The 15,159-nt window shown below is 38.7% G+C and overlaps 1 protein-coding gene and 1 pseudogene across 10 annotated transcripts in view; one reads left to right on the forward strand and one right to left on the reverse strand.

Annotated features, from left to right (window-relative positions):
* TANC2 (tetratricopeptide repeat, ankyrin repeat and coiled-coil containing 2) overlaps window positions 1–15,159 on the reverse strand; it is a 478,177-nt gene that overhangs the window by 316,007 nt on the left and 147,011 nt on the right. The gene's annotated exons all lie outside the window — the stretch shown is intronic.
* LOC112920643 (NADH dehydrogenase [ubiquinone] 1 alpha subcomplex subunit 1-like) lies at window positions 14,220–14,434 on the forward strand (annotated as a pseudogene).

Genomic DNA, 15,159 nt, shown 5'->3' on the forward strand with positions numbered 1-15,159 from the left:
GTCTGTTCACTGTTAAAGATAGGAAAAACAATGGAGTACTTGGTGGCTCAGTCAGTTAAGGATCAGACTCTTGATTTCAGCTCAGGTCATGATCTCAGGGTCATGAGACTAAGCCCCACAACAGGCTCCACACTCAGCACAGAGTCTGCTTGAGATTCTCTCTCCCTCTTCTCCTTCTGCTGCTTGTGCTCTAAATAAATATATTAATTAATTAAATCTTAAAAAAAATAAAAGACGGGGGATGAAAGAAGAAAACAGAAACATGCTGGAGGTGCTTGGGTAGCTCAATTGGTTGAGCATCCGAATCTTGATTTCAGCTCAGGTCTTGATCTCAGGATGGTGGGATCAAGCTCCATGTCAGGCTCCAAGCTCAATGGGGAGTCGGCTCGTCCCTTCCTTCTGCTCCTTCCTTTCTCTCACACTCTCTCAAATAGCTAAATAAAATCTTTAAAAAATCATAAAATTTCTTTTAAAAAAAGTATGCTAGAAAAGAATGTTGAACCATTCTTTTCAAAAAGAATGATTCAACAATGAAATAAATTATCACTATTAATCTTCCTTTGGTCTCATCACTTTGCTGAAAAGTGCTGCATCAACTTTCAATAAAAGCTTGGAGACACCAGCTACAAAGTCTACAAAGACTTTTTTTTTTAAGTTTTCACAGAATATATTTGAGAATACAGGAATTTTCATTTTCTGCCAAAAATATCAAAGAAAAAAGAATACTGTCAAAGCAAGATGTTTTACAATTATTAAATGAGAGAGGGATCCCTGGGTGGCGCAGCGGTTTGGCGCCTGCCTTTGGCCCAGGGTGCGATCCTGGAGACCCGGGATCGAATCCCACATCGGGCTCCCGGTGCATGGAGCCTGCTTCTCCCTCTGCCTATGTCTCTGACTCTCTCTCTCTCTCTCTCTCTCTCTCTCTCTGTGTGACTATCATAAATTTTTAAAAAAAATTATTAAATGAGAGGATGAATGCAAAAAAAAAAAAAAAAAAAAAACAGATGACAGTGCCCAAACTCTGTTGAAGATGAAATTGATCATGTAATGGAAATTTCAGACTGTGAGTCTTGAGATCACCATATAACAGATGAATTTTCTCACATTCAATTCAATAATCAATAAGTAAATTCTAGAAATGTAAGGTCATTGATAGAAATAAATCATCAATATACTGAAAAATCAATGTAATACACCATACTAATGAAGGACAAAACCCTAATAATCACCTCAATAGAAAAAGAAAAATCATTTGACAAAAGATTATATTCTTCCATGACAAAAACACCCAACACACTTGGAATAGATGGAAACTTCCTCAATCTGATAAAGAGCACCTATGAAAAACCCACAGCTAACATCATCCTTAACGCTAAAAGACACTATTTTCCCAAGATTAAGACAAAGGTAACTGCTCTTATCACTCCCATTCAACATCATTATAAAAGTTCTAGCCAGGACAATTAGATGAGAAAAAAAGAAAAGAAAAGAAAAGAAAAGAAAAGAAAAGAAAAGAAAAGAAAAGAAAAGAAAAGAAAAGAAAAGAAAAGAAAAGAAAAGAAAAGAAAAGAAGAAAAGAAAAGAAAAGAAAAGAAAAAAAGAAAGAAAGAAAGAAAAGAAAGAAAGAAAAGAAGAAAAGAAAGAAAGAAAGAAAGAAAGAAGAAAGAAAGAAAGAAAGAAAGAAAGAAAGAAAGAAAGAAAGAAAGAAAGAAAGAAAAGTATCCAAAGAGGAAAGGAAGAGGTAAATTTGTCTAAATTCACAGATAACATGACCTTATATAAGTCTAAAGAATCCACCAAAACAGTAGTAGAGCTAATAAAAGAATTCAACAAACTTGCAACAAAAATCATTTGTATTCTATACACTAGCAATGAACAATACAAAAATGAAATCAAGAAAATAATTCCATTTGCAATAGCATCAAAAACATTATTTAAAAAATTGGGAATTTATAAAACAAAAAAGCGTAAGACTTGTACATTGAAAAAAAACTTTAAAAAAGACTTACAGAAGACACCCCGTGTTCATGGATTAGAAAGCCTAATATTGTTAAGACAGCAATAATCCTCAAATTGATCTACAGATTCAATGCAATAACCTAACAAATTCAAGGTACCTTCTTTGCAGAAATTGATAAGTCAATCCTAGAATTCATATGGAAATACAAGGAACCCAAAAGAGCCAAAACACTCTTTAAAAAGAACAAAGTCAGTAAAGCACACCCCCCCAAAGGTATCCAAATTCTAATCTCTAGGATTTATTACCTTACACAGCAAAAGGGACTCTGTAGATGTGATTAAGTTAAGGAATTTAATAAAGGGAGATTATCCTAGATTTTATCTAGATGAGCCCAATATAATCACAAGAGTCCTTAAAACAGGAAAAGACTGCAGGAGAATCTCAGAAGGTGTAATGACAGAAGACAGATCAAAGTGGTGTGGCCATAAGCCAAAAAATGTAGGTGGCTACCAGGCACTGGAAAAGACAAGGAAGAGATTCTCTGGTAGTACCTCCAGAAGGAGCGCAACTATGCTAAAACCGTATCTGACCCATTTCAACCTTCTGATCTCCAGAACTGTAAGAAATAAGCCACTATATTTATGTTATTTGTTACAAGAGCAATAGGAACCGAATACAATCATAATGGCAACCAACATGTATAACATAGTTACTGTTACAACAACCTCTCAAACACCTATGAAAGCATGCAGGGGGGATCCCTGGGTGGTGCAGCGGTTTAGCGCCTGCCTTTGGCCCAGGGCGCGATCCTGGAGACCCGGGATCGAATCCCACATCGGGCTCCCGGTGCATGGAGCCTGCTTCTCCCTCTGCCTGTGTCTCTGCCTCTCTCTCTCTCTCTCTGTGACTATCGTAAATAAATAAATTAAAAAAAAAAAAAAAAAGAAAGAAAGCATGCAGGGTCACTACACTATTAATGTGGCTGTCCAAATGCTGTGTTATTTAAAAACTGTTTACTGTACTACTCTACAGGTCTATCTTTTTATATGCAAGAGCAAAGTTTTCAGTTCTCAGTAAAAACACTGGATTTTTTTGGAGGGGAGGTGTCACCAGTTTAAAATGATTTTATACTTCTTATAGCAAGTTATTCCACATCATTTATAACTCAGATTAACAGTCAAACTGAAAGACAATGAACTAGTAATACACAATTGTGACAAAAATAAACCTCACACACTGATTAAAAATTTACACCATATCTGGGGCACTGGGTAGCTCAGTCTGACTTCAGCTCAAGTCATGATCTCAGGGCCCTGGGATCAAGCCCCAGGATAAGCTCCCTGGTCAGCAGGGAGTCTGCTTGTCCCTCTGCCCCTTCCCCTGCTCCTCCCCGCCTCTAATAAATAAATAAAATCTTAAAAAAATGTTTACACTGTACTTAAAGAGTTCACAGACACCAGAGTCTCATACCACATAACAAGAGCACTGGTGTATGACATGGACATGTAAGGTGTACAGAAACCTAAATCTTAGCCTCAAATCTTGCTATCAACTTATAAAATGTTAAAGTTTTCTAGTTAGACTACCAAAGAAAAAGAGGAGCACATGAATGAAAATGTGGCATGCAATAACACAAGAAAATATACACAGAACTTCCCCCCACCCCCCAAGATTTTAGGAAGTGGTTTCAACAAATATGGAGATATAAATGAAGGCTTTTGAGTCCTAGGAATCAGTCTCCTCTGGTCTTTAGTTCTCAATCTCCAAATGAGAATACTGGATCTACCATTTCAATCACTCTTCTACCAAAATCCCAAAACTCCCTAGCACCTTTGTTCTCTGGTTCCACACACCAGACAAAAATCAAAATTCAAGTTGATTCGTTCTACCAAGGCCACTAACCACTACTGCAGAAAGTTACATAATTAGCCAGACTGGACTGATACACTAGAAATCCATGGTTGCAAATTTCATGGACCCTTTTTACTTGTTCAGTAATCTACTATTTTTCTCTAGTCAATTCCTTCTGAACATTGTTTGACTTTCCATTTCTATCACACTCAGCCAATGTTTGGCTCCTAAAACAGTAAGAAAATTACATGTCTTCAAAATTATCAGAAAGAACTTCAACTACCTACCAATAAACATACAAATTTAAGCCCATCAACACATAGCTTCTCCTCCTATTAAAATAAGTGTATTACTTAGATGAAGAGGATTAAGAGTATACTTGTCTTGATAAGCACTGAATAATGTATAGAATTTCTGACTCACTATACCATACACCTGAAACTAATACAACACTGTATGTTAACTATACTGGAATTAAAATTTTTAAAAAAGAAAAGCATATAAATTCATTCCAGAAGGAAATGTGTTATCAATCTAAATAAGATAAAAATAAATGTATCACTCTCACTAACACTAAAAACAGACAGACAGATAAATGTATTACTGTCAAATTCTCTACCTTTGCCCTGCATCCCACTCCCTTCCATTCTTCCTAGGATCTTTTATATTTGACTTCTAGATTTTGAACTTCTTCTTTTAATGGCTCCTTCCATCAGCATTTCTCTACACTCAAAATACTCCCATCTTAAAAAAATAAAAACATCCTTTCTCAACGCCCTCCCTCTCTAGTTCATTCATTACCATGACTCTGTCATCTATTATCTCAATAACCAAATCTCACGCTCCTCTGATTTTAGTTAGTACTTTCTAGCCCAGTTCATTAGCATCACCATTAATTTCTTCAATCATCCTTTATTCTTTCTCACTCATCTAATTTTTCTAACCAGTCAGCATACATCTTCACTCATATCCCAGACTAGATTACCTCTGGCAATCATAACTCCCAAAACTTAAACACCTTGTTCTTGATCTTTTATAACACTAATAACTTAGTGTTTGACTTCCACACTAAACATATGTATGTCCCATGAAGCAACAGACCATGCTTGTCATGTTCACTGCCACCTCTATACTTACACACTGACTGGTATATACTAGAGGCTCAATAAATCATGAATAAATGAATGGCAAAATCAAGGCTAAGCCATACCCTACATCTGGTGATATACATATTTAAATATCATAAATCAATATGAGGTATATTTTCTAAAACACTGCAGAATAAAGGGGGCATGTATCCATTCATTTACTCAGCAAACATTCATTTTCATGCTACCAAGCTCCAGCACTGTCCTAGGTGCTAATGATACAACAATGAACAAAACAGTAGTCTGTTTCCTCATGGAGTTTATGATCTAGCTAACCAAAGGAAAGGGATGTTCTTTAAAAGAATTCAAATCCAAAAGATAGTACAGTAAGATATAGTTTTCATAAAACAGGGACTGAAAACAATCATTAAAAAAAAGAATGAGGGACACCTAGGTAGCTCAGCTAGTTAAACATCTGCCTTCAGCTCAAGTCATGAACCCAGGGTCCTGGGATTGAGCCCCAAGTCAGGCTCCCTACTTAACGAAGAACCTGCTTTTTTCCTCTCCCTCTGCCCGTCTCTCCCACTTGTGCTCTCTTGCTCTCTTTCTCTCAGATAAATAAAATCTTTAGGGAAAAAAAAGAATGAAATTAAAAGACAAAAAGGGAGATAACTGACATAAGGAAGGTTTACCTAAAAGGTAACACAAACACACATGTACACAACACACAGTTGATATATATGAGGAAGAGCTAATACTATGAAAAATCAATCAATTTAGCAGTGCAGGGGCACAGTTTGATATACCAGAATTCAGAAGCCAGCCACTGGTAAACACTAAACTGCTTTCTGTTTCTATGGATTCACCTATTCCAGATACTTCATACAGATTTCCACTTGTTTTTAAATATAATTTATCTTTTTCTTGGAAAAATCATTTCTTATCATTTTTTTCAATTTGCTAACCAAAACTTACATGCAATATTCTCTTATTCTTAATCTCTGTTAGATCTCTTTTTCACTCCTACCTTCAACTAAGAATTCTCATTTTCTGCTATTTATCAGGCAATCTTCTAGGTATTGGAAATATAAAGCTTGAGAAAAAGAAAGCCAGACAAGATTTCTGCTCTCCAACCTAGAAGTGAAAAGAGACAGTAAGTAAACAAATGAATACATGATCTAATTTCAAGTAGTGAAAAATGCTATGAAGACAAATAAAGAATGGCAATGTTTAGAGAGTGAAATAGGGTACTATTTTACACAAATAAGATTAGGGAAAGTTTGTCTGAGAGGATGACATTTGCAGAGATCTGAATGAAATGAGGATGTAATCCTTCAGAATGTATATGAAGATCTAGGCCAGAGAAAAAGCAATTACAAAAATATTGAGGCAGGAACGAGCTTGGAATGTTCAAGGAACAATAATGAAGGCCAGTGTGGCTGGAGAAGAGTAAGAAGGAATGGTAGATGAGGTCACAGAGGTAGCCAGGGTTCAGATTATAAAGTATACTGTAGATTTTGGTAAAGACTGAATTTTATTCTCAGTATGATGGGAAATCACTAGAGAATTTTCATGAAAGGCTACTCCATAATGAAAAGATTACAGGCAAGATCAATCAGGAAGCTTCTGGAGTAGCTCAAGTAAGAGATTATGAGGATTACCATCATGACATCTAACTCTTGGTTTCGGCTCAGGTCATGATTTCAGGGTCATGGGACTGAGCCCTGCGTCAGGCTCCACACTCTGTGGGAAGTCTGCTTAGGAGTCTCTAATTCTCTACCCCCCACCCCCACTCTCTCTAAAATAAATAAACAAATCTTTTTTTAAAAAGGGAGTGTTCAGTAAATATGTGCAGAATGAACAGTAATAACTAGACTACAGAAAGAATAAGTTGCAATGACATCTCTCCCTAGTCCATTCCTTCCCAGGACAATGAGCAAAACACACACACACACACACACACACACACACACTTCATCACACCAGGACCCTGATCCAGAACCAGCATATAGAAATTATCAATATAATAATAATTCACCAGAGTTTTTCTCTAAGAGACCATATTAGTAAGATAAAGATTTACCTTGTCAATATATCATTCTGAGACTGAACTAGCTATTTGCAGGATTTTAACCACCTCTACGCCTATCTTGACAAAAATACCCTTTTTAGTGAAAAAGAAAGACATGATTTCAGAGAAACACATTACTGTGCTAACAGCCATAATAAACACAGTGAAAAATTACTCTAGGCCTTATCTTCAGGAAGGTGGGAAGTACTCAGAGGCCTCCTTGGTAAGGGTAACCTAGTTTCTGTTAACCTTTTGTCTAATACAATGTGTTCTAACAGATTAAGTCCACCACAAGAACTCCTCTCATTTGTTGGAAAAAGAGATCAGGAAGTAATCTCTGAACTCCAAACTAAAACTACTCTGACTCCACACTGCCTAAGACTCAACCCCATAGCATTGCTTCCAATATCTCCTATCCTCCCTAAGGCTGATGGGACAAGTGAAGATTGCAATAAGAAGAAAAGCTATATCAAACTCATTATGATGAACAAGCCACAACCACTTTTCAGTTGGTCTATCTGCTGTACCTGGCTCACATACACATACCCACAAGATCTGAATGGGGTGGTGTTGGTGAGGTATGCTATGGAATACCTGGAATTTCTAAAAGATTTCTGGGGTTAAGAAAGTAGAAGTTACTACACTTCAGCAGCATGCAGACCCTCCAAGTCTGACCATACCAATGAATTGTACCAATTGCGACACTCTGATTTTATAAAAAGAAATATAACACTTAGTCTTTGACCATTATTCTAGACACACGGCTCCTAAAACCCTAGTAATTTGCTAAAAGAGTGGTAATGTTCCTTTGTTACGTTAGTAAGATGACTTTTGGAAAGCCTCTAGGTAACCTCAGGATAGGGGCTGTTTGCCAAGAGAACCAAACCTGTGATTATAAGGTTGAAACTTAGTCTCACCCACAGACTTCTGGGGAAGAAGGGAAAGGCTAGAGGTTGAATCAATCACCAATACCCAAAGATTTAATCAACTGTGCCTACATAATGAAGTCTCCATAAAAACCCAGAAGGATGGGGTTCAGAGAGTTTCCACATGGAGATTAAGGGAGAGTGGTGCACCTAAAGAACAGGGAAGATCCATGCCCCTTCCCACATACCTTGCCCTATGCATCTCTTCTATCTGGCTGCTCCTGAGTTAGAATCTTTTATAATAAACTAGTAATCTCGTAAGTAAAAAGTTTCTCTGAATTCTGTGAGCCACTCTCACACATTAACTGAACACAAGGAAGGGGTCTTGGGAACCTCCGATCTACAGCCAATAGGGTCACAAGCATAGGTGACAACCTAGACTTGCAATTGGCATCTGAAGTGGGCTCTGGGAGGGATAGGGCAAACTTGTAGTACTAAGCCGTTAACCTGTGAGATCTGAGGCCTATCTATAGGTAGGGTCAGAATTAAGATAACTGCTTTTCTGCAACGGGTTTGCTGCCAGAACACAGGTGTCATGAAAACCACCACTAAACCTAAACCAAAATGGGAAAGGAAAAGACTCACATCAACATCGTCGTTATTGGACACATAGATTTGGGCAAGTCTACCACTACTGGCCATCTGATCTACAAATGTGGTGGGATCGACAAAAGAACTATCGAAAAATTTGAGAAGGAGACTGCTGAGATGGGAAAAGGCTCCTTCAAGTATGCCTGGGTCTTGGATAAACTGAAAGCTGAATGTGAACATGGTATCACCACTGATATCTCCCTGTTGAAATCCGAGACCAGCAAGTATTATGTGACCATCATTGATGCCCCACTGATAAAGAGACTTTATCAAAAACATGATTACAGGCGCATCTCAGGCTGACTGTGCTGTCTTGATTGTTGCTGCTGGTGTTGGTGAATTGGAAGCAGGTATCTCCAATGGGCAGACCCGTGAGCATGCCCTTCTGGCTTACACACACTGGGTGTAAAACAACTAATTGTTGGTGTTAACAAAATGGATTCCACTGAACCACCCTACAGCCAGAAGAGATATGAGGAAATCGTTAAGGAAGTCAGCACCTACATTAAGAAAATTGGCTACAACCCCGACACAGTAGCATTTGTGCCAATTTCTGGTTGGAATGGTGACAACATGCTGGAGCCAAGTGCTAACATGCCTTGGTTCAAGGGATGGAAAGTCACCCGTAAAGATGGGAATTCCAGCGGAACCACACTGTTTGAAGCCCTGGATTGCATTCTGCCACCAACTCGTTCAAATGATAAGCCCTTGCATCTGCCTCTCCAAGACATCTACAAAATTGGTGGTATTGGTACTGTCCCAGTGGGTCGAGTGAAGACTGGTGTTCTTAAGCCTGGCATGGTGGTCACCTTTGCTCCAGTCAATGTTACAACTGAAGTAGTCTGTTGAAATGTACCATGAAGCTTTGAGTGAGGCTCTTCCTAGGGACAATGTGGGCTTCAATGTCAAGAACGTACCTGTCAAAGATGTTCGTCGTGGCAACGTGGCTGGTGACAGCAAAAATGACCCAGCAATGGAAGCAGCTGGCTTCACAGCTCAGGTGATTATCCTGAACCATCCAGGCCAAATCAGTGCTGGATATGCACCTGTGCTGGATTGTCACCCAGCTCACATTGCTTGCAAGTTTGCTGAGCTGAAGGAAAAGATCGTCGTTCTGGAGAAAAGGGAACCCTCTTGCACTGTTGCTGGGAATGTGAAATGGTGCAGCCATTCTGGAAAACTGTGTGGAGGTTCCTCAAAGAGTTAAAAATAGATCTTCCCTACGACCCAGCAATTGTACTGCTGGGGATTTACCCCAAAGATACAGATGCAATGAAACGCCAGGACATCTGCACCCCGATGTTTCTAGCAGCAATGTCCACAATAGCCAAACTGTGGAAGGAGACTCGGTGTCCAGCGAAAGATGACTGGATAAAGAAGATGTGGTTTATGTATACAATGGAATATTACTCAGCCATTAGAAACGACAAATACCCACCATTTGCTTCGACATGGGTGGAACTGGAGGGTATTACACTGAGTGAAATAAGTCAATTGGAGAAGGACAAACATTATATGGTCTCATTCATTTGGGGAATATAAATAATAGTGAAAGGGAATAGAGGGGAAGGGAGAAGAAATGGGTAGGAAATATCAGAAAGGGAGACAGAACATGGAGGACTCCTAACTCTGGGAAACGAACTAGGGGTGGTGGAAGGGGAGGAGGGCGGGAGGTGGGGGTGACTGGGTGGCGGGCATTGAGGGGGCACTTGGGATGAGCACTGGGTGTTTTTCTGTATGTTGGCAAATTGAACACCAATAAAAAATAAATTTATTATTAAAAAAAAAGAATTAAGATAACTGCTCAGTGGTGCTGAAAAAAAACACATCAGATTGACCAACTGATGTGTCAGATAATAACATCAATGTTGTTGGTTACTAAATGGGGTGCAATATCTAACCAAGCTCTATAATATGCTCTGTATTCTAATTATATACAATCAGAAGCTCTGAGGGCCCAGGGGACCACCACCTACATATCTTAGCCAGAACCTTCCAAAGGGTGATGATAAACAGTTTTGATCTCAGCAATTTACCAAAACAAAAATGGGATGAAAGAAACAGCTGTAAGGCAGAAGTAATGTATTCCCACTCCCATTAGTGGAAATATAGTTTTTGTAAAAAAGAGAACAACAGAGTTAGAAAAATCTCAGGAATTCTAGAGGACATTTTCAAAAGACTGCTCTGTGACAAGTCAATTATTTAAGGGACCATATTAAGTTTGTTTTAAAAATTGGCATGACATCCAAGTGTGAGTCTATACAAATATCCCAACATCCAGTTAAGACATAACTTTCTGGAAGGACTTACAAATAATAGGAGAAGCAATTCCTTAAGGTACTCTCTCAGCAGTTAAGACTCTATAACGAGGAAATAAACTCAATCCTCACTGGCTTAACCAAAATAGAGAATCCGCCATTTATTTTAGAGAATAAGAAAAAGCAAGGTTGACCTCTGTTGCAACCAAGGCTTGAAGATGACAAGGATGCAACTCTTGACTCTGTTTCACCTATACTGGATCTATTCTCAGTCTCCACATTTGTGGTCCCCAACAACTTCAAACTCACTCATTAGCACATGCAGGCCAGCAGAAGAGTAAGGTCTTGGTTCTGAGATTTTTCTCTGATTTGAAGGTGTGCACTACTGAAACAAAGCAATGTGATACACTGGTTAGCTAAGGCCTATGTCATGTCCTCCACCTCTAGCCCATCCCACTCAGGCCAGGTGAATAGAATATTGAGAAATACATCTCACACTAAAATTAAAGCTACCAAACCAAAGGGAAAACAGAATGTAAGTTAAGGAGACAAGCAACAATGTGTCCCCCACAGTGCTATACTGCCTACAGGAGATAGTTAAAATCATCACTTGGGGGCACCTGGGTGGCTCAGTTGGTTAAGTGTCTGCCTTCAGCCCAGGTCATGATCTCAGGATCCTGGGATCGAGCCCCGTGTCCAACTCCCTGCTTGGCAGGGAGTCTGCTTGTTCCTCTCCCTCTGCCCCTTTCCTCACTTATGCTTTCTCTCTCTCTCTCTCTCTCTCTCTCTTTCATAAATAAAATCTTTAAAAATAAAAAACCCATCACTTGGACGAGTATCATTTCTACCATAGCTCAGTTTAAGAAACTATGAGGCAGAGCAATAATTTCTCAACAAAGGAACAAAGAGAACATTTTGCTCAAAGGCCTAATAAGTGCACCATCTTTCGAGAAATGATATTTGAGACTAAGCAGATAAAACAGACTACATGTATCTCACTAACCCCCTTGCCAAGCTGACTAGAGACAATCTGCTGGGCCTCAGCATTTTATATCAGCAAGAAAACAGCAGGGGCAACTATGTATACTTAAAAGGCAGGTACTCAATCTATGGCCTAGTTTTGGAGAGAGATGGGGAAGGCCTGTAAGCAGCAATTTTTAACAATGGTGGAAAAATCAATGCCCCTGTAACTTTTTTTTTTTACAACCCCCATAAGCCTCTGCACAATAACCCTTTATACAGCCACCTCAGATGACCAAGGGGGCAATACTGTATCAAGGTGATTCAGGAAAAAATAAATATATGCCATTCTCTATTCAGAAACCATGCAAGAGAAAGACTAATATACCATTAGGAAGTTTAAGTTTTATCACTGAGGTAAATAATTAGCCCAAAACATAAGGAGTATGTATAGAAATACCTTCATAAACACAGATTGATAAAAACCTCATACATGTCCTTACTAGCATTAAATTGAATATCACAGGGCAACAAGAATGACCCTTAAACTACAATCACAGAAAAAATAAAAACTACAATCACAGTATTAATTATTAGCAGTGCATAATAAACTGCATCCACCTCTAAACCACTGAGACAATATCTAGGAGTGGAGGTCATCTGAGTTCTGTATATGTATCTGGAGCAGACTTTATTTACATATCCTTAAAACTTGAGCCACTGTTCCCAAATGAGAATGGAATATTGGCATAAAGTGGGAAGATCTGTACATCCTATAGCTGTAAAGAGGAGAAAGTAAACAGTGAATACTTCTCATAGGGGAGACTAAATGTAATAATGTTTTCTGTTCCAGTAATGTCAGAAATTATCACTAATGGGCCAAAGGCAGGCGCTAAACCGCTGCACCACCTGGGGATTCCATGGGATATTGTATAAGGGACTATAGTGCTCCAGTAAAATGGGTTTTGGAAACAGCTGTATACTATCTCAGAAGTAGTATCTAATAATTCGGAGAGATACTTGCCAGCATAAAATAGTACAACCAAACTAGGGCCAGAACTGGCAGGGAGAAGAAGGGAGAGGTGAGGCATCCCTGCCTGCCAACTGACACTAATAAACAAAGATTAGCCAATAGTGCTGGAAGGGGGAGCAAGAGCTTCATTCAATGACCAGATTAACAACACATATCACCAACCCACAAATGAGGTAGGACACAGTAACCATAAGGAGGGGGAGGGAATACTTAATGCCTCAGGGAGGAGTCCTTAGTTACTTCTTAAAGAAAAGGAAGACACCTCTTATTACCATACATTGTAGCAATGAGTTCCCTTTCATTGATTCTAATGCATAAGACTCAAGACAGTAGATTCTGCCTGTGATAGATCAAGAATAGGAGAATGGTAACAGGACAACAGAAGGACAGGGAAAAGGTAGGGAAGATTGAGAGTGGAAAGGGCTGCGGAGAAATTGCAGTTCAGTAATAAGTGGCAACACTTTTCTCTGGATCAGAGAATCCAACCAAAATTCTAATCTATGAATTGAGGATGCCCAGCATGTATGCATTCTATGTGGCCTGACAATGACACATAGTGTCAGTGGAGTATACACTCTACTAAAGGAAGAGGGAGAAGTATTCCCTTACAAGGAGTCACAGGATTCAACTGAGAGTAACAGGACTGAGTCTTCTCACCTATGCCTATCTATCCATCTCTACTGACACAAGTCATTTAATGGTTATTGGTATATTCAGGTTTACTGTTTCTTGAGTAGCCAATTTGTGAAAAGCATTTTTTAAGCCATCTATTTCATTTAAGTATTAAAGTAGGCTTAAGGGAACATGAGCAGGAACCTATAGTGTTTACTACAGAATGGAAAGGCCTTTTCTCTCTTAACCACTCTTTCATATTTTCCATTTCTTTATCTGCACTGCACCCTGGCAACTTCTTCAAATCGATCTGCAAATCACTAATTCTCCCTTCAGCCATTTCTACTTTGTAATTCAGTGAAAAATTCAGTGAACAAAGAGTGAACCCTAATGCAAACTACAGATTTTGGGTAATAATGATGGGTCGATGTAGGTTCATTGATTTTAACAAATCCATACAACTGTGGTGTGGGATGCTGACAGTAGAGAGGGTTGCACAGGTTTGAGGACAGGGGAGACATGAGAACTTTTGTGATTTCTCTTCAATTTTGCTGTGAATCCAAAATCACTCCAAAAAATAATTGTTTTTTAAAAACTGAAAGAAGGAAGAGAATGAGGGAAGGATGGAAAAAGGAAGGATCAATTACTAGGGAAATGATCAAATTTTTGGCATATGAAATACATGAACCATGGAATATCATGATGTACAGTTTAAATAGTATATAGTGCATCTGTTGTAAGATGAAAAATTCTCCAAGTATTATACTTAAGTGAAAATAAGCAAGTTGGGAGCCTACTGGGAAGAAGTCAAAGCCAGGTCACCTTTATCAGCCAAAAAGGAAAGGTTTGGCCCAGGCAACCGCAGTACGATGTGGTTCAAGATTCTGCCTGGGATTGGTGTCATGGCCAGGTGGCTTGGTCATCCCTGGCACAGCCATGGCACACATCCACAGGTTCAGGAACGGGGGCAAGGAAAAAAAGAGTTGCCTATTGACCATATCCGTGGAGTTTGATGCAAAGAGACAGGCGCATCTCTGGAGTTAATCATTACTATATGTCAAAGGGTTTGGAGAATATCCATTAAGGAAGTATTTTCCTGATTGATTTAAAATAACTCAGTTATGTTCATCTATCCTTCTAGAAAGTGATGCAGTGCATTAATGTAAGGCATAATAAAAAAATTTAAAATAAGAAAGAAAGAATAAGTCACAGAGCAATATGTAAAGTATGGCCTTATTATAATTTTTAGAACTATGTGTTTATGGACCTATATGTGTGTGTGTGTGTGTGTATTTAGAACTGTGAGAAAATACACATAAACTTTATAAACATTCCCACAGAAAATAAGTACAGTATGAAAAGGGAGATAAAGGTGAAATTTTTATAAATACACATCTTAATTTAAAAAATAAATGAGGGACACCTGGTGGCTCAGTGGTTGAGCATCTGCCTTCAGTTAAGGGCAGGATCCCAGGGTCCAGGGATCAAGCCCCGTATTAGGCTCCCTGCAGGGAGCCCGCTTCTCCCTCTGCCTCTGTCTCTGTGTCTCTCATGAATAAACAAATAAAATCTTAAAAAAAATAATAATAATAAATGAAATTCAGTATGGCATGTACTACATTCACCATCTTTGTCTAGTTCCAAAACATTTTCATCACTCCAAAAGTATTTATTCATTATTAATGTCAGCATAAAATTTCTGTGAATCCCCACAAAAGCAGATAAGATTTCAGGGGGTGAAGGATGAGAGAGCACTCTAGAAAATCTTTGCCTTTCAAGTTGACTAGCTTCTCAAAGAGTTATCCCATC

The sequence above is a fragment of the Vulpes vulpes genome, chromosome 2 (genome assembly GCF_048418805.1).
Source record: "Vulpes vulpes isolate BD-2025 chromosome 2, VulVul3, whole genome shotgun sequence".
Lineage (NCBI taxonomy): Eukaryota > Metazoa > Chordata > Mammalia > Carnivora > Canidae > Vulpes > Vulpes vulpes.